Source organism: Cheilinus undulatus, linkage group 9 (assembly GCF_018320785.1).
Source record: "Cheilinus undulatus linkage group 9, ASM1832078v1, whole genome shotgun sequence".
In the NCBI taxonomy this organism is placed as follows: Eukaryota; Metazoa; Chordata; class Actinopteri; order Labriformes; family Labridae; genus Cheilinus; species Cheilinus undulatus.
The window spans coordinates 24,626,349-24,651,457 of NC_054873.1; positions in this window are offsets into that span (position 1 = coordinate 24,626,349).

The window sequence follows — 25,109 nt, forward strand, 5'->3', positions numbered from 1 at the left end:
CTAATTTGTACAGTGTGTTTTGTGTCATTTTGTTATTTACAGCTCACTTGATTGACTGTGAATTGTTATTTTTTGATATATGTATAAATGGAACCATTTCTGCAGGAACAAAGACTTTCTGGGTGAAATTGAAAGGAATTAAAATACATGACAAATATTTTAAAATGTCCCTAATAAAAGGAAAGTTTTAAAAGATAAAAATATGTTCACTATTTTGACGTTTTCTTGTGCACAGCACAGAGTAAAAGTGATAAAATCAGAAGGCTGTTGTAGCTTTTAATATATATCATTTATTGTGGGAGAGAAAGAGATGCTAGATATGTTCTTTCATGCGAGGAGGTTGGTGTAAACAAGCAAAAGAAAGGTGTATTAAAAAGTGCCGTGTCTATTGGGCTCATGTGTGACGCCTGTCAAATCATTAAAAAGGAGAGGGACTGTTATCAAACGCTCGGGATCAGCAATAGTGGTGGCACATCACTGAGATGAGGTATGTCTTCCATGGGGGCAACTTGAGGGCCTTTTGTGAATTTATAGAGAACGATAAAATCAGCTTCATATTTCTCGACCAAATGGGCTGATGAAAGCAGCCCGAGAGAGAATTACATGGCAAGAGTTTTGTCACCAGGCCCATAGGCTTTCTAGGCAGGGAATTGAAAAAAAAGGTAATGAGAAAAGCCATGCTGCCGGTTGGCTGTGTTTAATAAGTCATCATGCCTCTATCTATTGTTAGTCGTACAGACCCTACCAAGATTGTGTTTTCACCATGCTTAATACTCTGCAGCCAGCAGGCATCTCAATGGATATAATATATCCACAGAGCGCAGTGCAGCAGGCTAGCAGCTTATAGCACAGACAGCATTACACAGAGGCGTGTGATAACAGCGAACAAAGAACAAAGTGGGAAAAATGAGACTGTTCTCCAGTTGCCTCTCTTCTTGAAGAAATGTGATTGCAATTAAGATAGATGGCTTTACCAAAAAGAAAAAATAAAATAGATCAGCTCTGGGACAGGGTAATTATGTGCACAACTTAGGAGTATTTTTTTCCTTCCCTGCATTACAAGCTACAAGTCAGAAACGGTGAATTTGTGCAAAATAAAAATCTGCACAGCACTCGAGCAGTTTGATAAAGAGTGACGTAAACGCTGCAGTCTTCAGCATGGTACTTGGCAGATTTTCTCTTTTTTAAATATTGGTTCATCTCATAACTCATCAAACAAATTCTCACCATCCCAGTGATCTCTTTATTCTTCTTACAGATTTTCCATCTTTGAGCAAAGTAGGCAAAAAAGGGAGAAAAAATAAGCAGCCTGAAGTAATATGAATTTGAATGGGACTTGATGATGAATGGTCGAGCTGATTTTCTTGCAAGAGTTAAAGCTTTGTAACGACACTTGACATACATTTGATGAAAGGGAGAGTATAAAGCAAAAAAAAAAAAGCAGTATGTGTAATTACTGTATGACACATATAATGGGCCATATTTTACATTCTGACAGCACACTCAGAGCTATCTTTTGTCTTTATGTCATTGCCTCTGGGTATGCATGACAACAACACTATTACTACACTCAATCCCCGCCACATTGTTTGTTGTACATTTGTTCTCTTCCATCTACTAACATGGGCAGACCTGTTCAAAAAGACAGGCTTGTCACACACTCTGATCAACAAGAGTCAGTCAGAGGGATTTCTGAGCCGTGCAGAGTTTTTAACATGGAAATTGGCTTTGAACCCCATCTGCACAGGTCGGCACATCTTTGGGCAAAGCTCTGCTGCTGCTGACAGGGAAAATGAACCATCAATTCCTTAAAATGTGGCCTGATTATTATCCCACTAACCCCCCACAAATTCTAACTTAGTGAATTTCTGCACCCTATAAAACCCACAGGGAGGACCTAATATCTTTTTATTTTTTTCTAAATGACAGTCCAATAGGAGCAGTGCCAGCAAAGCAATTCCAAAGAAAGTAAAACCTGGCAACAAACTACTTCAAGACCAGTGCATGATATTTTTCCAAGACACTTTAACACATCACACAATGTCCAATTTAAGAAAAAAACACATACTAGTCATATAAAGTACAAATAAAAAGTAAGATCATACTTACCCTTGATTAAGAAGGCCATATAAATATTTGCAAATGAGTATAAAAACAAGGTTATTTTGTCTGTCTGAATTTTGACTTCCTCCTTTTACCAAAATAAGTGTTACTTTCAAAGTAAACATAAAATTCTGGTGACTTGAAATGATAAAAAGTTATACCCTACCTGTGTAGATATGTTGATTTCAGACCCCAAACTCAAAAGAAAAATACAACTAAAAAAGATGGTTATTAAAGACTGGTTACAAAATAAAATAAAGAATTTAAAGAGATGTATATATGAGAGTCTTTACTATTGGAGTGGAACACATGATACAAACCAGAGCAGAGTTTGAATGTGTGAAGTGCGTTCAGCAACTTGGGGAAGGGATCTGTCATCCAATCTGGGATGTCTTTATTTGACACGATTGGTTTTGTTCAGTTTCTTGAGTCAGTCCAGCCCTGCCGGTGTCCCTTTCACCCGTAAAAGCAGCTGGGCCCTGACCCTTGCTGCACTGGCCCTCAAAGCCGAGCTCCTTTCAGCCCGGGCGCAGGGGGACCCTCCCTGTTTCCCTCCCACCGGCACCATCCCATTCAGCCGCAGAGATAACTTTATTCATCTTGTGCATCATTGTATCCAGTTGAATGCAGAAACTATGCAGACACTCGAGTGAATTGAACTAGCGTGCGTGCATGTGTTAAGGACAGGAAAGAAGGGGAGGTGTTACGTCTTAATTTCTTGGTTTTGACAGAAATGCATGCATGGCTTCACTTTGAAACCACCTTTTCATTCCACTATGAGTACTTGTAGTTTACTTGAAGAGTCAAATTTGAGGAAGATGGTGTTATGATTACATGTTAGGCCTTAAAACATTGTAATCATGTTGGAGGAATTAAATACATTTGAACAATTACACCAAAATCAAATGATTCATGTGTGGAGCTGGTGTTAATTTACATAAAAGCGCCAACTTTTCCTTTTTTAGAAAAAAAAATTGGTAAACTCTCTGCTCTCCTGTTTGTGATTTAGCGCTGCAGCTGGCAGAGACAGTTGAGCTTATTTTCACCTGCCTAACACCAAAACAGCACCAGGACCACCCTGCTCTTCTCTCATCATTCATATTCAAGCCAGGGCCTCTTGACAAGTCTGCTGATCTCACTCAATGTTTTGTGATTTGGACAATACGTTTTCACTGTGTGGGCAAAAATGCTGAGGCCATCACACTTCTTGAGGCCAGTCTTGTGAGACTCAACTGAGGCAGAAGCTCTGAATTATTCTCCTCTGCTGTGAGAGTTTACGCCGGTCAGTAGATCCGCCTGATCCCAGATAAGTCTAATGCTGCAGTCCGTATTAGGGTTGGTGTTCCTACATGAGTATGAGCAAAATGCATCTTATCGAAAGCTGTACAAGAGAGGTTTTGTTTGTCCTTCCAAGTTTATCTTTGCTTTTTTAATACGGACGACCAGCATATTATTTTTAAGCCAAATATCATCATGCTGGGTAGAGAAATAAGACCAACAACTTCACACAATAGGGCTCCTTCAATTTAATTTAGCTGCAAATCATTCAAAAACCTGCATTTGTCCTTTAAAGTTCTAATCAAACATGGCTATATTGTTTGGTAAATCTCAAATCTCAGTGTGCCCATTCATACTTGGTTGCATGTTAGATATAGTCTCTTTAAAGGTTTGTCTGTGTGATGTACCAATGCTTCATAATCACAAACAAATTAAAGAACTTTGCTTTCTATCAGCTGTGTTATAAACGTCTGTCCAAAACTTTAAACTTCTCCTCACAACTTTTAATACCATATGGTTTCTAAAACATGAAACGCAATGATCCTCCAAAATATGATTGTTCATAGAGAGTGTGCATATTTGTGATGCGACCATTGGTAAAAAATCCTTTTGGGGATTTCAATATCTAAAAGAGAGAGGTTTATACATTAGCGCTGTAGTTGCAAAACACTGTTGATATTCAAATGATTATTGTGCAAAATCTGGGATAAGCTTCTGTGTGAGAGCTCTTCTAAGTGCCTACAACTATTGCTAATTCCCCTCGCCATTGTGGGCCGAACAAAGGCCTTAATCCCATTTCACTTTTGCAGAAGGCTGAGGCTATTTTCCCTCTCATAAACCAACAACACTCCCCCTAGCCAGAGCTGAGAGGTTCTGAGAAAGGGGCCAGTGTGTGTATACTTCAAGGCTTTTTTGTCCAACTTGGCTAGCGCTCTGCATAAACTTTTAAGTGGTCCCAGTAGGCCTCAGACACCTTTTGGCAGAAAAATAAGCTACCACAAACTGTAAAAAGGAAACCAAACACTCTCTTAACCTGGACAATACAAAAGAAAATATATGAAGTCTTTTATAACTCACATTGGGTCTGGACTGCAAAGAGTTAACATGTTTTTTTTTCAGGCGGTTTCTGGAAGCAGCGCTCTTTCTCTGCATTGTAAATCCTTTAATACATTATTTATAACATGGTGGTCCACTATCAAAGCGAAAGAAGGAGGACAGGATTCTGTTCTAACACTTTGTAGTTTAGCTTCGGCTCGTAGCAGAAAAATAAAACCACTTCTCTGACTTTGACATAATATTTCCCTTTGTTATTCAACCCACTTCATTTCTACCTTTCAAATTTATGGCTTAATTAGACAGTTTCAGGGATTTTTCTTTCAATTACAAGTGCTTCACAGAGCTGAACTGTTAATGTGAATATCATAAAGGATTGTAATTATTTCCATGTTAAAGTAGCAGGTACATATCTGCACCAGTTTAAGATCTCTGCTTTAAATAAATAAATTAATATCAAATACAACCTTTTAGTGTGAGTTCAGGTCAGGTTTATTAACAACAGAATTTATTCAATATGACTTCTTAAATGTACATGGAAATGCTAAAGCTCCCTGGGACAGACAGCAATGCCAGAAAGCCCAGTTGTTCAGTGAGTAAGTGATGGCTTTATTCAGCTGCTGTGTCATGTGGTGCATGTGAAACAGCATGCAGAGCAGCATGTGGCCCATGTTGGCTCATGTTAGGTGTGTGCTGTTTGAGGGTCTTCTTGCACTTAAAAAAGGAGGGGCTCAGCAAACACAAATCAGCCAGGAACAGCCAGACAAACCGTCCTCCTTTAATCTTAATCAATTAGACACCCATGAAGTGCAAACAAATCAGAAACCTGTCAGTGCACACAATACAGTGCAAAGAATCTGCACACTACATGCAGCGTAGACAAGCTGCACCCCTTCCTACTGAATTCTCTAAAAAGCCACACATCAGCCAGATCATATTTGTGCCATTGACTTACAGTGTAATAAAGAGGATCTCTTTGCTAAGATGCCCACTGGAATCCACAACTGTTAGCTTAATATCCACTGGGATCCGCCGAGGTGAGTGTAGCCTTTCACATACAATACTCAGTCCTGGAAAGTGATATGTCTTTGCCTGATCTTAATGGTTTGTAACATCCCAAGATAGCAAAATTTATCCCTGGCAAACCAGGCATAATGATATTTCCCTTGCTCAAGTTGACAGAGAGAAAAGCCATGGTTAAAGCATTATTGAATTGTTACACATGCATACAGGGAGACATGTATCAAATTCTACCAACTGTTATCTCTGCACAGGACCACCTGAGGCTTTAAAAGGGGGGAGGGGGGTCGAGTAAGGAATACTCACCTTACCTGCCCTCTACTAACTCGCCTTAAAATATCTGCTTATCTTGAGAAATATTCTGTCTTTTCTTAAACTAGCAGAAGTTCACATCACATAAGTTGTTTTGTTCCACTTTTGGTGAACAGGAGAAAAGCCAAGGGCCAATTCTGCAACATCCTTCCAATTTACCCAACAACTGCTGCTATTCCAGAGAGAAAATAGAAATTTTGAGACTTTAGATTGTGTATTTGGATCATTTTGTCAACAGAATGAACCTATTTGCAAAGTACGGGAAACAATGGATGTGACAAAGACATCGTCAACAACCATAGGTCCACAAGTGAGGGGAAAAAGTGAACTGAGGACAAAAGTTGTTTTGTTTTTTACATTTAACCTTTAAGAGTCATTTGGCCTTGTCATTGTCCTTCCATAACCCTTACCCACAGGCAGGCCTGCCCACAGAAGTAGTTGGACCCCTACACATTTAAGCTACTTTAACCCATTTTTTGCTGCCTTTTGCCCTAGTTTTCCACTTTTTTGCCACTTTTGACCCATTTTTCCTCTTTTCTGCCCATTTTTGCCACTTGTTTATGCAACCTGTAACACTTTTTGCTGCTTTGTGCCATTTTTTTGCCATTGTTTTCCTGTTTTGGCCCCTTCAACCCAAATTTTCTGCTCTTTGTTCTTGTATATATCTTTCTAACTTTTAACCCACTTCTGCTGCCTTTTTGGGGTTGTTTTGCCATATTCAACCAATTGTTGCCACTTTTTTGAATGTTTTTGCCACCTTTTACTCAAATTAGTTTTTGTTTGGTTAAGTTTATTGGTGTATTTGACAGGGGCTATGCAAAACAAAAGCATTGAGCCAGAGTTACAATACAATAGAAATGATAAAAGCAAAAATGCTAGCAGTTAAAACCATACAAGCTTCACATCATGCCATCATTGTCCTTAAGATTGATGCATTCAAAGGTTTAGATCAGTGATCACATGATTGTTTTTCCATGAGCCATTATTTCAGTTTCCTTTGAAAAACATTGAGGCTAGTATAGTCTCTGATATGGGTAGGAACTGAGTTCCACTTTTCTGCTACCCTTACTAAAAATACAGATTGTCCAAACACAGTTTTGTCTGACAAGTTTAGCTGAACAGTCTCCTCTTGCTGATGCCCTGGTCTTCCTAAGATTGTCCCTGCAGAGTAACACAAATTGTTTAAGTGGTGGGGCCTGATCATGAATTAAGTTATACATCAGACACATTTCTACATAACAAAGAACACTGTCAAAGGTCATTAAGTTATATTTCTTAATCATGTTAAAATAGTGGTAGTTTGTAGAGGTTTTATGGTGGTTTTAGAGCCACTTTTGCCAATTGTGGCCCATTGTTGCCACTTTTTTTGATTTTTCCCCCTCATTTTTAATCCATTTTTTGACAATTGTGGCCCATTTTTGCCATTTTTAACCAATTTTTCTTTTAAAGATTTATTTTCTGGGCTTTTTACACCTTTACTTGATAGAGGAGGACAGTGGATAGAGTTGGAAACAGGGAGAAGAGACTGGGGAGAGACATGTGGGAAAGGGCCACAGGCCAGATTTAACCTGGGCCACCCGTGTACATGTAGCACACCACATTTGTTTGGCGACTTGCTGTCTAATTTTGCCACTGTTTTTTTTGCAACTTCTCCCCATTTTCTTGTCTATTTCCACAATTATTCAGTTCTTATTATTTAATTTCTCTCAGTTTCTTCTACTTTATTTTCTTGACTCTTGATGTCTGTGCACATTATGGCTATGAAGTTGACATTACTTTTCTAATCATTTACTTTAGTGTGGGGCTGCACGGCTGGGCAGGGGTTAGCGCTGTTGCCTCACAGCAAGAAGGTCCCTGGTTTGCTTCCCAGTCAGGTTGTGTGGATTTGCATGTTCTCCCCATGCAACATGCTCATTAGGTTAATTGGTGACTCTAAATTGGTCGTAGGTGTGTATGTGAGTGTGCCTGGTTGTCTGCCTCTATATGTCAGCCCTGCAATTAACTGGCAACCAGTCCAGGGTGTACCCCACCTCTTGCCCACTGACAGCTGGGATTGGTATAGAAAATGGATGGATGGATAGTTTGGTGTGGCCATCCACATTGTTCACATTACCAAGAAAAAGGTAATTTTGTTTTAAGGTGTTTACACTTTTAAGAAGGCTACATTATACGAAAGCATAAATATGTAAAACAGTTTTTTTTTTGTTGCTTTGATAAAAGTGGTTATTATTCAGGTTCAAAATAAAATATGGTTATCACAGCTTAACTTTAGAGTGGACCATGATTTTGCTGACCTCCATGGACCCCCAGTTTGGCTGGGCCCCAGAAAGCTCTCCCCTTTATCCCCCCCTTATGGACGGCCTTGCCCACAGGCCTCACTTTGTCAAACCTGAAAACCTAAACGTTCAGTAAAATAACCTGAGCAGACATTGTAGGAATAATTATTTAAAAAGCCTTGGCAGAGACCGCTCAGAAATGTTGTCACAGAATGTAATCTGAGTTTTGAGAAATCGTCCAAAACCAGCGGTCTGTCTGGTGAGTGGGCTGTGTAAAAACGATCTTTGTAACCAACATGTTGTGAGTTTCCCCACAGAAAATGTCCTGGCAGTAGAATCTGGCAGTAGACTCGTCCTCGGGGTGTCCTGATTCACTTTACTTATATCCATTCAGTTGATTCCTAAATAAATTAAACCCATTTCAAAAATTAATTCATCTGGCTTTAAATGTAGTGATCACAGGACCCAGTGATATACTGAGAAACGCTTTGTAAGCTTTCAGAACAGTGTAGAGGAAAACTAGCCATGATGGGTTGTGTTTAGCTCTGCAGTTAGCTGTGATCCTGCGCTGGCTGAAGAATTATAGATTTCATCGAGATGCCGTTTAATGACTTTCAAAGTGTTTTAAAGATGATTCAATGGACTCCGACTCACAGGCAAATACATAGAAGAAACTGGAGCACAAGGGTCACTTGTTGCAATTAAATAAGGTGTGAAAGACTACTATTTCAATGTCCACTGCAAATAGATACAGCTGCATTGTTTTTTTTTTGGACAATTTACCCACAGTGGAGAAATATCATGGATTTTGAATGTCTGATGAAAACTACAGTATATTTCAGTTTAGTTTTAGTGATCTTGACAAAAACTAAGCCTAGTTTTTGTCAGTTTTAGTCATCACAGTTCTATTTTTGTTAGTCTTAGTCTAGTTTTGTCATGGAAAATAAGGCTGTTGACGAAAATTTTTAGTCATAGTTTTAGTCGACGAAATTAACACTGCCATAGACTATGTTATACAGTTGCAAGAAAAAGTATGTGAACCCTCAGGGATTTCTTGGATTTCTGCAAAAATTGGTCATTAAATGTGTCCTGATCTTCATCTAAGTCACAATAATAGACAAAAAATGATATGTTTTCATGTTTTTATTGAACAAAACATGTAAACATTCACAGTGCAGGGTGGAAAAAGTACGTGAACCTTTGGATTTAATAACTAGTTGACCCTCCTTTGGCAGCAATAACCTCAACCAAACGTCTCCAGTAGTTGCAGATCAGACCTGCACAATGGTCAGGAGGAATTTTGGATCATTCCTCTTTACAAAACTGTTTTGGTTCAGCAATATTCTTGGGATGTCTGGTGTGAATTGCTCTCTTGAGGTCATACCACAGCATTCCAATTGGGTTGAGGTCAGGACTCTGACTGGGCCACTCCAGAAGGCATATTTTCTTCTGTTGAAGCCATTCTGTTGTTGATTTACTTCTATGCTTTGGGTCGTTGTCCTGTTGCATCACCCATCCTCTGTTGAGCTTCAGTTGGCGGACAGATGGTCTTAAGTTTTCCTGCAAAATGTCTTGATAAACTTGGGAATTCATTTTTCCATCAATGACAGCAATCCGTCCAGGCCCTGAGGCAGCAAAGCAGCCCCAAACCATGATGGCCCCTCCACCATATTTTACAGTTGGGATGAGGTTTTGATGTTGGCATGCTGTGCCTTTTTTCTCCACACATAGCGTTGTGTGTTCCTTCCGAACAAATCAATTTTGGTTTCATCTGTCTACAGAATATTTTGCCAGTAGTGCTGTGGAACATCCAGGTGCTCTTTTGCAAACTTCAAATGTGCAGCAATGTTTTTTTGGACAGCAGTGGCTTCCTCTGTGGTGTGCTCCTATGAACTCCTCTCTTGTTTAATGTTTTACTTATTGTAGATTTGTCAGCACAAATGTTAGCCAGAGAGTTCTGTTAGTCTTCAGCTGACACTCTAGAATTCTTCAGGACGACCACGCCTAGGGAGAGTAGCAACAGTGCTGAACTTTCTCCATTTTTAGACAGTCTGTCTTACTGTGGACACATGACCATCAAAGCTTTTGGAGATACTTTTGTAATCCTTCCCAGCTTCATGCAAGTCAACAATTCTTGATCGTAGGTCTTCTGAGAGCTCTTTTGTGCTAGGCATGGTTCACATTAGGCAATGCTTCTTGAGAACAGCAAACTCAAAACTGGTGTGTGTTTTTTTATAGAACAGGGCAGTTTTAACCTGCACTGTGAATGTTTACATGTTTTGTTCAATAAAAACATGAAATCATATGTTTTGTGTGGCATTAGTTTAAGCAGACTGTCTTTGTGTATTGTTGTGACTTAGATGAAGATCAAAACATATCTAATGACCAATTTATGCAGAAATCCAAGAAATGCCAAAGGTTTCACATACTTTTTCTTGCAACTGTACACCACAGATAGTGCATAAAAGACATTTTCACATGCTCAAAACTTAATACCTTTATTTGTGCAATTTTTGTGACATAATAACTGAACTGATGGATTTTGAGGTTCAAATAAATCTCCAAGTTTGGAAAAACAGACTCCCACCATCCAATAGCTACATGGTTCTCAGAAAATAATGGTTGAAAAGATCCCTGACACTCTCTAAAATCACTACATTCTTCTGATTATATGGAGACCTTACCTGACCTCAAAGGACACCTTAGCAATGTCCATATCAGGTTTAATAGTTATTTATATATATATATATATATATATATAGAGAGAGAGAGAGAGAGAGAGAGAGAGAGATAAATTGACAATTATCAATGCTATAATAACACTATAATGTATTAGTCTATATGCTGATATGAGCTATACAACTGATATATCAGTTTTTTTTTAAAAGACATGGTTATTTACATTGTGCTGCCTGTTTTATATATTTTTTGTTGCCTTTTTCTTGATTGCTTTTCATTTTGTTTTTTTCGTGTCATTTTAGTTCAAAACAACAAATGCTTGATAAATACTTTAATTTGCAGTAAGTATGGGGTTTGGACGGACTGGACCATGTGATTGTGAGTCAATGTGTTCTTGTCTTGTATACTTTGAAATCTAAGAATATAATATTTAAAAAAGAATATTGTCTCTAGTGTCTTTTTGAATTTATTTTTGCTCTTCTTAGAAATATGAAATATGTAAAGTTAATTCATTTTTGTTTATGCATTTATCCAATCCTTAAAATTCACTCTGAATAATTCAATTTTATTTCACTTTACTGAACCTCTGGTTGTTGAGGTTAAATTCTTGTGATATTAGTGGAGATGTAAACCATCATGGACATGTAACGGGTTCAAACAATAGGTCTTCAGGGCAAAAAGTGTAGTTTTTACTGGAGCAGTGAAAGGAAGTGGCAACCACAATTACCATCGGCTCCTGCGTGCTCATCATCCTTCGCACTGCACTCACTGGCTTGATCTAACAGCACGAAACCAGTGGAGAACCGAGTGACAGAGTTTTTACGATTGTGGAGGCTCCAGTGACTTTAAATCTGATGTGTAGACGCATTTTTGTTTCCTGTGTCAAGAAATGAGAGGGTGACCCTGGAAAGATTTGCAAGGATGCAAAGAGCAAAATCCCACCAGGCCAAAAGACTCTTAAGGAAGCATTCACAATTCCACTTCGAGAGGTTTCAACAGATCACAAGGTGTATCAGTGAATATATCACCAAAGACCTGCAGCTGTTTTCAGTGGTGGACAATAAAGGTTTTAGAAGGTTAGTAAACACACTTGAGTATAAGTCTGTATTGTAAGCCTACTGCACACCAAGGGCACTTTTGTGCACAAATTGTAAAATTTAAAGTGCAATTCTTGTTTGAAAAATGCTGACCTCACTTTTTGCAAGTCTTCATTTATTGTATGGATGCAGCAATAAATACGGTACCACTGACTTGCTAACAAGATATTATTGTACCACAAGATTTTGCTTCTGTTATTTTCCTAGGAATAAGCAATCCACACAAAAGCCATGGTGACACAGTTCATAACTTCCTGTTTTCCCCTGCTTACCCTATGCCATTTCTGGGCAAGAGAAGAATTTTTAATTTTGTTTAATTTTGTTTTTGGTCAGTTTTCACCACTGCTGTTGCTTGATCGATGTATGTCTAGATATACATAAGTATCAACAATCACTCTTTAGTGGCTGATCTGTGAAATCATTTGCATATTGCATATTGGTTCCAAAAAGGTTGTACTGGCTTGCAGTACAACTAAACCCTGCCCAGAGTTACCCCCTGGTTCTCCTCAAGTGATGCTGGTCAGTCCGGTCCTTCCTCAGACTGGACACAATAGTTTCAGAATGGAGTTTAGATGAGTGATGACAGACATGGAATCTGGCCAATCCATCGACTTTGCAAGGTCTGTTGGTACAGCCTAAAACTCCACAACCCCTTTTTTACATACAACTAAAATTTTGAACAAGTATATAAGCTGTAAATATCAATAGAAATGTTCATATCTGCTGATACTGGCTTTTTAACTTTAACTTTTAACTATTAACTTTTAAAGCTATTATCTGTTGATATTGATAAACAGATAATATCTAGCTTTCCTAACTCTGATGTTCTCCAGTGTTGTAATTTTAGACGACTATGTTGAGGAGGTACTATACAGGCATATGTTGTAATGTAAAAAAGAAGTGGCAGTTACCAAAGCTGAGCTGAGCTGGTATCATTTGTATTACTTTAAACATGTCTCAGATAGGTTAAGCCAACTCCAAAAGACTCTGCAAAATAGGTAATGGCTGCTAAGAGAGAACCTTCATCTACAGAGATGACCAAAAAGTCCAATTGTCAAATACTTGATGGATCAACTGAACAATCTGTGTTGGCTAACTTAAATTACATAACTGAGTATAATGCATTTCCAACTTCTTATGATCCTGTCTATGTTGGCAAGTTACTAAAAGTTACTAAACACACCTACACACCACAGGGTAGAGTACCTCAAGTATGTTCCCTGCATAAAAATCATGCCTGTGTTTGTTTTACCTTTGACACAGAAACTGATAATATATGCACAGTCACTACTACCCTTTTTTGACCGAGCTGGTGCTAGTTCCAGGCTAGTGCCTGGGTTAGCACCGGTTCTTTCTGTTACACCAACAAAGCACTGGCTCCAGGTGCTAAAAACTGGTGTTTAGGAAGCATCAACTCTTTGCTGGGCCAGGGCGAAGCACCAACTACGTCAAGGGGCGGAGGGGCGTGGTTATTGTGACACATCGGAAAACAGCCATTTATAAAGCTGCCGAGCGAATCATGTTATTTTGTTGGAGTTGCTCTTTCAAAACCTTAAATGGAGGCAAAACTAAAGCAGCAGTGGCCGGAGGAGGAGACCCAGTGCTTCCTGGCACCGTGGTAGTCTGAAGGGATTCAGGGGAAATTAGGTGAAGCCTCGCGGACAAAACCGGAGTATGAAAAGCTCCAGTGGGAGATGGCTGCAGCAGGATATGAACGGAGTGTCGAGCAGCTCCTAAATAAACTCAAAAAGTTAAAAAAGGAGTTCAGGGACCAAAAGAGGGATCATCAGTTGCATGCATACAATGAGTTCCTCTATTGTTGCTTTGTGGGCTTCCGTATGGCGCGAGCGTTCTTGGGTAAACGGCTACGTATGCAGTGATGTACTGACATTTTACGGTGACGCAATGACGTGGCTCCAACTTGGCTCCTTGCCAATGGAAAACCAAACTGGTTCTTATGAGGAACGTGATTAGAACCAACTAGCACTAGCACCGAATGAGCACCTGGTTCTTTTGATGGAAAAGGGGTATATGACCCTCTGCCTATAGACCTGCCTCCAGTAAACTGGAACTATCAGCAGCAGGAAACAGTAAAGAAAGTCCAACTCTAAGATCCCAGCCATGTCTACTTCTCTGTTATTTTGATAGCAGTGTAGACACCAATGTGCTTTCTCCAATACAGTCATCAGCTGCTTCCTCCCATCTGCCAATAAAGAGTTTCACCAAGAGGCGAAACACATGTAGAGTTTATTACCCATCAATCTCCACCCCATCTGTGAAGTCACCCTACCCAACAGTCAGAGTCTCTTATGAGAAAACATGTTTCCTCATCAGATTCCCAGCTGTAAAAGTAAGTGAGTGTTTGATAAAAGTTGTACAAACCAGGCTGTTGATACTACTGTAAGGAACTCAACCTGGTTATGTGGTTTTATATACTGACTTCTTCAAGAGGTTGCACAATAAGCTTGTAAAAACATAATTCCTCCCTGTTGTTTGGGGGTATGTTTGTTATGTTGTTTGCTTATCTGTTTGCCCCTTTTGGGTTTTGTGAAGCACTTTGTAACTGTGTGTTTTAAAAAGTGCTATATAAATAAAGTTATTATTATTATTATTATTATTGTTTCAATGTAAGTGTTTGTGTCTAGCCTCCGTGTCTACCCTCACTGCTACAGACAGAAATGTACTGTTATTTCAGTGCTCAAGTACTTGCATTACCTCATGAACTAGTACCACCTGAGTACGCAGAAAAAATATGATGGATATGGACCTGCTATGTTTTGGGAACTGCTCATCAACACTTCAAATCTCAATTCTGGATGAAACATGTATGCAAATAACAAGTGATAGTAATTTAACCAAGGGCTACTGGTTGTGCGGACCATGTATGAATATAAAGAAAACAACAGAGTTTTATAGTGTGAACGAAACTGTCAATTCATTTGGCCATTGCCACCAACTCTTCAGCAGTACAAACCACTGCACGTCTTCCACTTTAAAATGAAAGTCCTCTCGATATCATTAACCAGATATAAAGTCAAAGTTATTCAGTTTTATGTCATCTCCAGTCAGTTTTGTTTTAAGCAGGTTAATCTTTTCAGCTCTGTATCGTTATAATGACAGGTGCTAACCTGTCATTATAACAGGGCGTGCTAAGACATGATGTGAGACTGCATGTAATCTGTATTTGCTGGTTTCTCGTTGTGATTTAAGCTCATGTGGTCAGTGCATGCGATCATCTTTCCTTCTGTTGAAGTACATCCAGTTATCACCCTTCTTGCTTACAACTGGGGTGCATGTCTATACAATTTTGATTGTTGCTTGAGACTTACCATAGCTGCCGTAAAGCTGTTGGCGCTGTGAAATAAAGCTTGCAGTGCAAATAAAGCCAGTGCTTTGGCTGGAAAAGTTATACCTCTGTGTACCATTTTTTTTGTTGGTTTGTTTAATCATTTTTGCTCCAAATACAGTGCCTATAAAAGTATTCACTCTCTTTGATATTTGGCCCTTTTAATTATTCTATATATCAATCATGGTCAATGTAATTAGGCTTTTTTGACAAATCTGAAAACAGATTTCTACAAAGTAATATCAGTTAAACAAAAATAAGTAATGTAATATCAGTGACTGCATAAATATTCACCACCTTGAAGTCAGTATTTAGTAGATGCACCTTTGGCTGCAATCACAGCACTGAGTCTGTGAGGATAGGTCTCAATCAAGCTTACACATCTGGACACTGCAAGTTTACTCCGTTCTTCTTTGCAAGACTGCTTAAGCTCTGTCAGGTGACAGGGGGATCAGGTATAAACAGCTCCAAGTTCAGCCACAAATTCTCTTTTGGATTGAGGTCTGGGCTTTGACTCGGCCATCAACATTCACCTTGTTATCTGAAACCATTTCTGTCTACCTTTCACTGTATGCTTCAGTCAATGTCTTGCTGGAAAATAAATCTTCTCTCAAGCTGTAATTCTCTTGCTGACTGAATAACATTGCTCTCCAAGATTTTCCTATATTTTGCATTCATATATTTTATCCTCTACCTTTACAAGTCCATTGACTGTCATCCCTGCGACTGACTGGTGACCAGTCCAGGGTGTATCCCACCTCTAGCCCGATGACAGCTGGGATAGGCTTCAGCCCCCCCGCGACCCAGAATTGAATAAGCGGTATAGAAAATGGATGGATGGATGGATCCAGGGCTGGCTTCCAAAAAGCCTCCCGACAGCATGATGCTGCCTCCACGGTGCATCACAGTGGGGATGGTGTTTGTGGTGATGTGCAGTAATTGCTGACTTAACCATCGAGTCTCCCACGTGCCTTTTGGGCAACTCTAGTTGAGATTTAATCTGAGTTCTGTTCCACAGCGGCTTTCTCTTTGTCACTCTCTCATAAAGCTTTAACTGGTGAAGAACCCGGGCAACAGTCATTGTATGCAGAGGTTCTATGCCCCTACTTAAAGTTTCCTGCAACTTTTGTCTGAGTTTTCTGGAGTGTTCTTTTGTTTTCATGGTGTAATGTTAGCCAGGAACACTGATTAAAAATAGACTGGACTTCCAGACACAGGTGTCTTTATAGTACAATCACATGAAACACATTCACTGCACTCAGGTATCTCCATTTTACGAATAGTGAGACTACTAGCACTAATTGGCTGAACTTGTTGACCTGTTGAATTTGGTCAGTCTCTTTACAGTGGGTGAATATTTATGCAATCACTCATTTTACCTAACATATTTTGTTTAATTGAAATTACTTTATAGAAATCTGATTTCATTTTGACATTAAAGAGGGTTTTCTAAAAAAACAAACAAAAAAAACAAACAAAATATACTGACGATGATTTTTTAAAATAAAATCAATAAAAGGGTAAAACATCCAAGGGGGTGAGTACTTTATATAGGCCCTGAACATAATAATGATGATGACATGCAGAATCCAATGTTTGGAAACTGGAAACTCCATAAATAATACATTTTGTGGGGTAAAAATAATGTTAGTTTTACTGTTAAAACCCTAAAGTTAAGATTCAAATCTATTCCTGAACCCAAGTTTGTGTTTCTTCAGACTCTTTCTTCATACTTTACTGCAGAATAAATCTGGTGGCAATAGGTGCAAGAACTAGAATGTGGTTTCATAATCATGCAGAGATGTCTATGAAAGGGTTGGTGTCACTAACTTATTCTTAACGGTTTTATTTACAGACTACAATATAGAGATCCCTTAACATTAAAAACAAACTTGATAAAATATCCCCTTCCCTTATGGAAACTATTTTACCAAAAATGGCTAAATTACTAAAATCTAGGCCTGTTTATGTAAACATGTTAACACTTGTGATTAATCTGGAAAGCTTAATGTGTAAAAAAAAAAAAAAAAAATGCAATTTAATCATATGACTAAGTTTGACCATAACTTCCTCTCGTAGTCCTTGTGCACGGATGTTTACGTCCCTGGGGTGAAAAGGTTGAAGGCGGGTCAAAAGCAGCCAGCAGTGATGAGGAGACAGACCCAGGTCTGCTTCACGGCAAATTTTGATTTAAAAAGCTGCCTAATGAAAGTCTGGATGAAGCAAAAGTTGTGTGTACATACAGCGGTGATGAACTGTCTTTACACCAAAGCAAAACAAGTCTGAAGAACCACCTCCGGGCAAAACGCATCTTTTCTAATGTTAGCAAAGACACTAACAACAACATGGGATCAAGCTATGATAGCTAATGTTGCTAATGTTAGCAAAGACGCTTACAACAACACAGGATCAAGCCAAAATACCAAGCTACACCGGCGCAGTCCAGCAGACCCAGACTTGTCCCCAAAACGACAACATCTAATCTAACTAATGCGATTGCTAATGGGTCGACAGAGACTGCAGACCATCGACATCGCTGATGACAAGGGCTTCAAGACATCATCCGGGTCACCTCGGATGACCCGTACCACAGAACACCTACGAGAACTACTGTCACAAGAAAGGTAACTAAAGTGGAGCAGCTGGCCCGGGCTACATTTATTACACGGACGAGAGACCACTGGACATCAGTCAGCAACTTCAGCTACCTCGGGGTTAACAGCACACCTGATCATTCACTTTACAGCAGAAGTTATTTTGTACCTGATGTGTTTGTCTTCTGGGCTTGTTTGCAGTCTGTAAATATTATTGCTCAGTGAATTAAGACACTCTGATTTAAGAACCACAAATAAGTTTAAAAACTCTAGTTTGTTTAATATTTCTTTATTTAAACACCATACTTGTACTAATTTATTTCAACCAAAAATACAAGTAAATGGTAGTATTTTAAATGTTAATTTATAGATGATAATAATAATAATAATAATAATAATAAAATACATTTTTTAGTTAAAAGTGCTTTCAAAGTGCTGTACATAAAGTTAAAAAAATGAAAATAAACACTTGATAACGTTTAAAAATCTAAAAATTACTTAAACTAAAGAAATGCTGTGATTAATCACTATTAATAACAGCATAGAGATGTGATTAACTTGATTATTTTTTTTAATTAATTGACAGCACTACAAAAAACCTTTTTGGTTCATAAAATAGAAAAGAAGACAGAAATTTACTAGAACTAGTGACGTCTTTATTTGTTGGCTACAAATGCCCATAGTATTTCAGAGTATCCTGAAGCTGGGGTGAGGGATTTTTCAGATAACTAGACATCTGTTAAATGCAAGCCCTTGCCAAAATATTTATACAGTGCTGATGAGGCCTTTCACCACAAGGTAAATTTTTTACCACAAATGGCAGTTTACTCAGGTTTATGTGACATTCCCACCACCTTTCAATATGTTTGATTTCCACCAGCAATGATGGTGTTTCCAGATCTGACGAAGGGGGCAACTAAACAGTAAAGAAGGTTTAGGACTGAGGAACCTAAAAAGCATGCCAAAGAACTTCTGATTCTCCAGATTAAAAAAAAAAAAAAGACTTTGAACGCTATTGGAAAACACAAAAAAACTGATTGTTAGGGTTACTGTATAATTTTATAATAAGAAGGACTTTTTATAACTAGAACTGTTAGCTTACATTAACCAAGATGTGTAATTTTTAGCCTATTGTTTTGTTGTTACAGTCATCTTTAACATGACAACTGAGTTTCACAGCTCTTTTATGCTTAGCAGATAGCTGTGATTTTCCATGGACCTAAGTTATTGACTGTTTAGTGAAATCAACTCCAAGAACCAGATGAGTTACAGGAGTTGGTGTGTGTTTGAGTTGAATGAGAAATGGAAAAAAGGAAAAACAAGACCAAAAAAAAAAAAAAAAAATACCGGGTCCACATAGCCACAATTAGATTACTTAACTATTCTTACACATTTGTAAGCAAAAGTTGGTGAGTGCAATGTTTAACAGACAGATTGAATTCCATTACTCCACATAAATATTAAATATGTTGGCCATGTCAGGGGCATGAGCAGACCTCGACTCACGAAACAAACTTTTATTTCTATTTTTTGTCATCTGACTGTGGTGCACCTGGATAAAACAAATAATTTTTTTAAATAATAGAATTTAATGTTGTTAATCTAGTAACATCAATTTATGAGTGGGCGAATTTTGCTCTCTGTGAAGTATATAACAAACATCACAAGTATGGTCTATGATACCATCATGTAGCCTATTGAAAAATGTCTGCTGTACTCTTTAACAGCCCACACAGTACAGGGTTACATAGTCACTCATGATTGGTGGAAATTACTCTTTCTGTAGTTAAAAGCCCATTAAAATGCTTTCAATTTGTGGAAGCAAAAAAACACCCACCCAAGAGAGGTTAGATACCGACATAGGTTGAATTAATGAAACATAATTTAGATCCTAATAGTGCTCAGGTGAATCTCTCTTGAGAAAGTTGACTTTATCTCTCAGAAAATTTAACATTTGTCAACCAAAGGCTATAAAATGATCTGTGACTGTTGTAACCAAGAATGAAAACAGCTCTATGGGGTAGTCAATGAGCTGAAAACCCTATGGAGAATGCAATGGAAGGTCAAACTTTGTTTGTTTGGGGATTTTCTTTCTTATTAAGTAGTACATAAAATATAAATCTATGTACATGTAATAAATTCAATTCTCCTCCAAAAAAAGATGAGAGAATACTTTCAAAGTACAGTGCATTGCAAAAACTCAAACTTCGCAAGTATATTTCTCTAATTTCAGCCCAAAATGATGTATTTACACTTTTTAAAATCCAAATGTACCTGGTGAATCCGAATAGTCTAATTTAAAGATATAAAACAAAAAGTAAGACTTGAATTGTTTTGAATAGTACAAATATCTACCAATACGCCAGGTACAGTTTTGAATGTCTTAAAATGTGATTTATCTACAGATTTAGTTAGCTCATCTCATTTGAAGACATTTCTCAAATACATTTCTCTTGCAGCATTGGCTGATGTTTTTTTTAAAAATATAGCAACTCAGGCCTTAGTTTTTATGTTTTGAATCTTGAACTATAATATGTTTATATGGAGTTATCAGGGTAATGTGAGGGTTGATGATTATGACATAAACTTAACCACGTAAAAAGGACCTTGTTATGGATTGAAAAGGACACAAGGTAACACAATGTTTGATAAAACTACATCCACACATGTGCTAAAAATGACATGTGATTACCTTAACAAATCTTGATCAATGCATTAATGTTGACAGCCCTAAGAAATTGACTGACTCGAAACAATACAGACATGCTTGGTGGAATTTGAGTTTTTCAGTGCGCTTCCATTTAATGGTACAAAACACTATATTCTTCAGATGTATTTGTTTACATTTGTTGGGCTCAGCCTCTTTGTGCTTGTTGTTTTGATTACACAGACTGCATTGAACTTAACAGTTACAATTTATTTTAATGGGCCCTAATTACCTGGTAATTTCATAGTAATAAGTGATAATTATCAAGTAATTTATCAAGCATAAGGCAGTAAAAACCTTGTGATAAGTTGGCATTCTTTTCAAGTAATACTTTGAATTATGGTTAAGGGAGTATTTACCTAGTAACCATGTGTAACTTAACAAGTAAGTCCTTGTAGTATTGTTACAGTTCTCTTGTAATTAGGTGGTTTTACTCCAACCCTAATTACCACAGTACTGCCAAAATATCACAAAGGTTGGTGTTTAGAATTCAATACAACCTTATAACCACAGAAATGGCACAATATTACAAGGAATTACTTGATAATTTATACTCTATTATTAGGAAAATACTTCCTTAATTTTGTAGAGTAATTACCTGTAAAATGCCAACTTATGACTTGGTAATTACCACCTTATTCTTGAGAAATAACAAGGTAATTAAATTTATTACTAAAAAATTACGAGGTAACCAGGGCCCATTAAAATAAAATGCTACCAACTTAACAATTAAGTCTCACAGCTTTCGTGTACTTTGTGATAGCACTCAGTGATAGCTGTTTATCAAGTGACCAGAGACTCTCTTGTTAAACACTCTCCAAAAACAGGACAGGGCCCATGAAAAAAAAAAAAAAACAATGAACAGGCCATCCTCAGTTGTGATTTATTTATGATATCGATAAATTTGATGAATATTGGTAGTATCTGTGCTAGCGTTCTGGCTAACAGCTAACAGAAATTACTTTTTCGTACCCCTTATTAACTCCTTATCATCACTGTTTTGGCCCACTTTTGCCATAATTTTTCCACTTTTAACCAGGCTTTGTCACTTTTTAACCACTTTTCACATTTGTCTGCCACTTTTGCCCTTTTTTGCCTTTCCTAACCCATTTTTGGCTGCTTTTTAATCCAACTTTTGGCACTCTGTATTTACTTTTTCACCACACTGTTTCCTGTTTTTTCTTTTATGTCTTTTTGCAATGATCTAATTATTTTTACTTTGGATTTACCGCAGTTCTTTCTACTTTATTTACTGATATCCTGATATGTCTGCAGATCAGGGCTTAGCTATGAAGTCTGATATTACTTTCCAAATGGTTCAGTCTACGACCCATCCACATTAACACAACCCAAACAAGGAAGTTCTGTTTTCAGAAAAGGGGATTGTTTCTTAGATAAGACTGATTATTATTCAGGTTGAATATAAAATAGGGATATCACAGATTAACTTTATAATAGACCATGATTTCTCTACCTCCATGGACTCCCCATTCAGTTGGGCCTCCACCTTTTATCCCCCCTTATGTGCCTTGATTGGTACCAGCTGATATCAGTTGGTGGCAGAACTTTTCTATAAAAGGCCACTTTGGGCAAAAACATTTTAGCCAAAATTTCAGTTCTACCACATTTGATACAAAGTATGTACACAAGAATCAGTTGAATTTGCTTTAACAGAAGCTAAGGGCTGATTCATGAGAGCTGCTTAACACACAAGTCCTCAGTGGTTCACCAGTTTTTTTCTTGCCTACATTTGTAAACACCTTCCAGAGCAGTAAACCCAGCACCTAAAAACAAGGAGTACAAGTGTGGGTCGAAAGATGGAAAACAACCTTTAAATGTAAAGGAAACTCAAGATCACAACAATGAAGCTCTGATGAAGCATATGGTCTGTGTACAGCACAGTGTCTGTTTTAAGAAAAAGACTACGAGAACTTTATATCCCCTTTCACACTTGGACAAAACACATGAAAATGTCCTGAATTTACCTGTGAGAGCTGCACGTATGAACATAAACAGCAGAGGTTTCCCCCATTTTCCCCTGAAATTTCCCTGCTCGCCAAACTGCAAGTAAACGTCCTTCTGTGAAGGACAAGGGTAAACAAGCAAGTTAGAAATTTTTGGGGTGGCAGGTTGTTCTGAAATTTTCAAGGGCGGGGGGGGGGGTCATGTGTGAAAAGGGCTTATAAAAAGAGCAACAGTATGGAGGTGAAGACATAGCAGAAATATTATTGTCAATCATCAAACTAAGTGTACTGTTATGCCTCTTGGAATTATAGTTTTCTTTTGTCAGTTTTCTCTTTCATCAATCAACTGTGTCAATAACTATGTCAAAAATGTTTAGGGTGAAAGCACTACACATATTGTATGTTGCAGGTTGTAGCAATGACATTCAAGTGCTTCTGCAAAAGTAAAACTAATGTAGACAGCCAATAAACAGTCTAAGATTTTAATCTTGTACTTTAGAGTATTCAATACTTTTTAACTATGCTAAACAAACTCTTGATAACTCAATTTTAAGTACTTATGGAAAAACAATCTATAAAGAAAAAAAGCAGATATTGTAATGTGTTGTAAAGATATCCGAGAAAGAAGTTCCTTTGTTCCACAGTACATCTTCTTTTTAATATGCGGTTTTATTAATTTAGGTGATAAAGCTGATGCAAAAATGGAAAATGAATAAAATCTTTGCATATATGCTAATGCAAAATACTGAAATTCTCATCAAATTGCACAATACAAAAAAACCACTTAGCCCCTGCAGCTTATTGGTTCTATTAAGGTCTTTACTGGTGTGATAAGTTGTAACATCCAGGTGGTCATTAAATAAAATCTCTTATCAGGTGTTCACTTGTGGAGGAATTAAGCTCTAGTTTGGTAAAGAACATTTTCACCTCAGAGTTTAATTAATATTAAAGCAATGGCAAAACAATAGCCCCACTGCATTTGAAATCTTAACCCCATGTGCCCTCATTTGGAGTGCCTAGCATATCTCCATGCTGCACCAGTCTAATCTATGGCACGTCAGCGTGACCAGGTGAAAAGTGGCGTTAATTCTATATTGGAGCTGGGCACGTGTTGAGAGCAGCCGAGACAGGTAGAGCAAGCCTTGGGAGTCAGCGTGTGACCTGACAGGGATTGGCAGGCGGGGTGTTAATTGGATAGGTGCACCAGCCCATTTGTGTTGACCATCCCATCGCAGAAGACATTGTACCAAGTTCTTGACTCCCAAGACAAGCTGCTGTGCTCTTCTTAGACATGCTCTGAATATAGCCTGCGAAATTATTTGTTTCCCCAACAGCCACGTGACTCTCCACAGACACAGAAGGGGGAGGGGAAAGACAATGCATCACAAAGTAGAGCCTCTCCAGGCTGAGACAGAGCAGATCTGAACTGGAAACACTTCATTGTGTGTGAGCAGGTGATTCTATACAAGTAATAACAACAAAAATAGTGACTTAAGGGGATTTTAGCTCCTGGAAAAAAATCTCTTGAGATGTTTTATATAAAGTCAGAGATATTTGTAAAGTACTTATTGTTCAACAAATTTTATTTAATATTCATTGACTGATTTAATATTAATAAGTCCAATATATGTGAAAGAAGACATATATAGAAGTACTGCCATGTCCTCTTTTTGCTGGAGGACATTATAAATATAACTGGACCTTAATATGTTAAAAACAACAACAACTGTCCCTGAAACAGTAGGCTTTTAGAATGGATTTGTATGGTGTTCCAAACAAAATATTAAACAACTAAGGTAACAGTCATCAGTTAAGCTTATTAGGTTAATTTTCATGCTAATATTGCTTTGTATCACATACTAAAAGCAAATACAACAGCAGATAGATGGGGTTAAATGAGGAAAATTGTATGAGAAAGACACACATCAAAGAAAGACAAAGACAAACCTAAAAAAACAGTGTCAATAGTATCCATCACCACCAGATTTATAATGGTAACAAAGTGGGATGACTCTGTATACCAGCTCCTACACTTTCGGTTTTCTAATCATAGATCAAGTTGTATTGTTGGTTTCCCCTGGTTTCACTTGTTCCTTGTCCAATCATTTGCAGGACAATGTTAAATTACAACAGGTGACTATTTGATGTTAAAGAGAGTTTTACACAACTTTAAATTCCTGGACTGATGATAGAATTTAAATTTGTACTATTAAATGAAATGTTGCTTTAGAAAATCAGAAATCAAAACAAAACAGGAAGTATGAAGTCTTATTTTTAAGCAAACATGAGATGAAAAATAGTTGTTGGCTACAAACAAGCTATTCTCTCTCTGCTGTCTGATGAGCAAACATGGTTGAAAGTGTAAACTTATCCCTGTCTGTAGAGACAGACTGTTTTTGTTAACCATAATTCATATTGACAAGTATTTTCTACGGTGCTATGAAAATGTATTTGTTGGAATGAAAATAATTATTCTCTATTGACATTAGTTTTCAAAGCCTAATTTTGTAATTTTCTAAAATATGGTTTTACCAACCTAGCAAATCTTTGTAAAATAAAGTGAAAACATCATTTGTTTTATATTAACATTTAAAGTCTTGTCCAAGTTTAAAGATATTTTGAGTCTATCTTCAAAAGTAAAAAAGATACGTCACAACACTGAAACGATATGATGAAACAT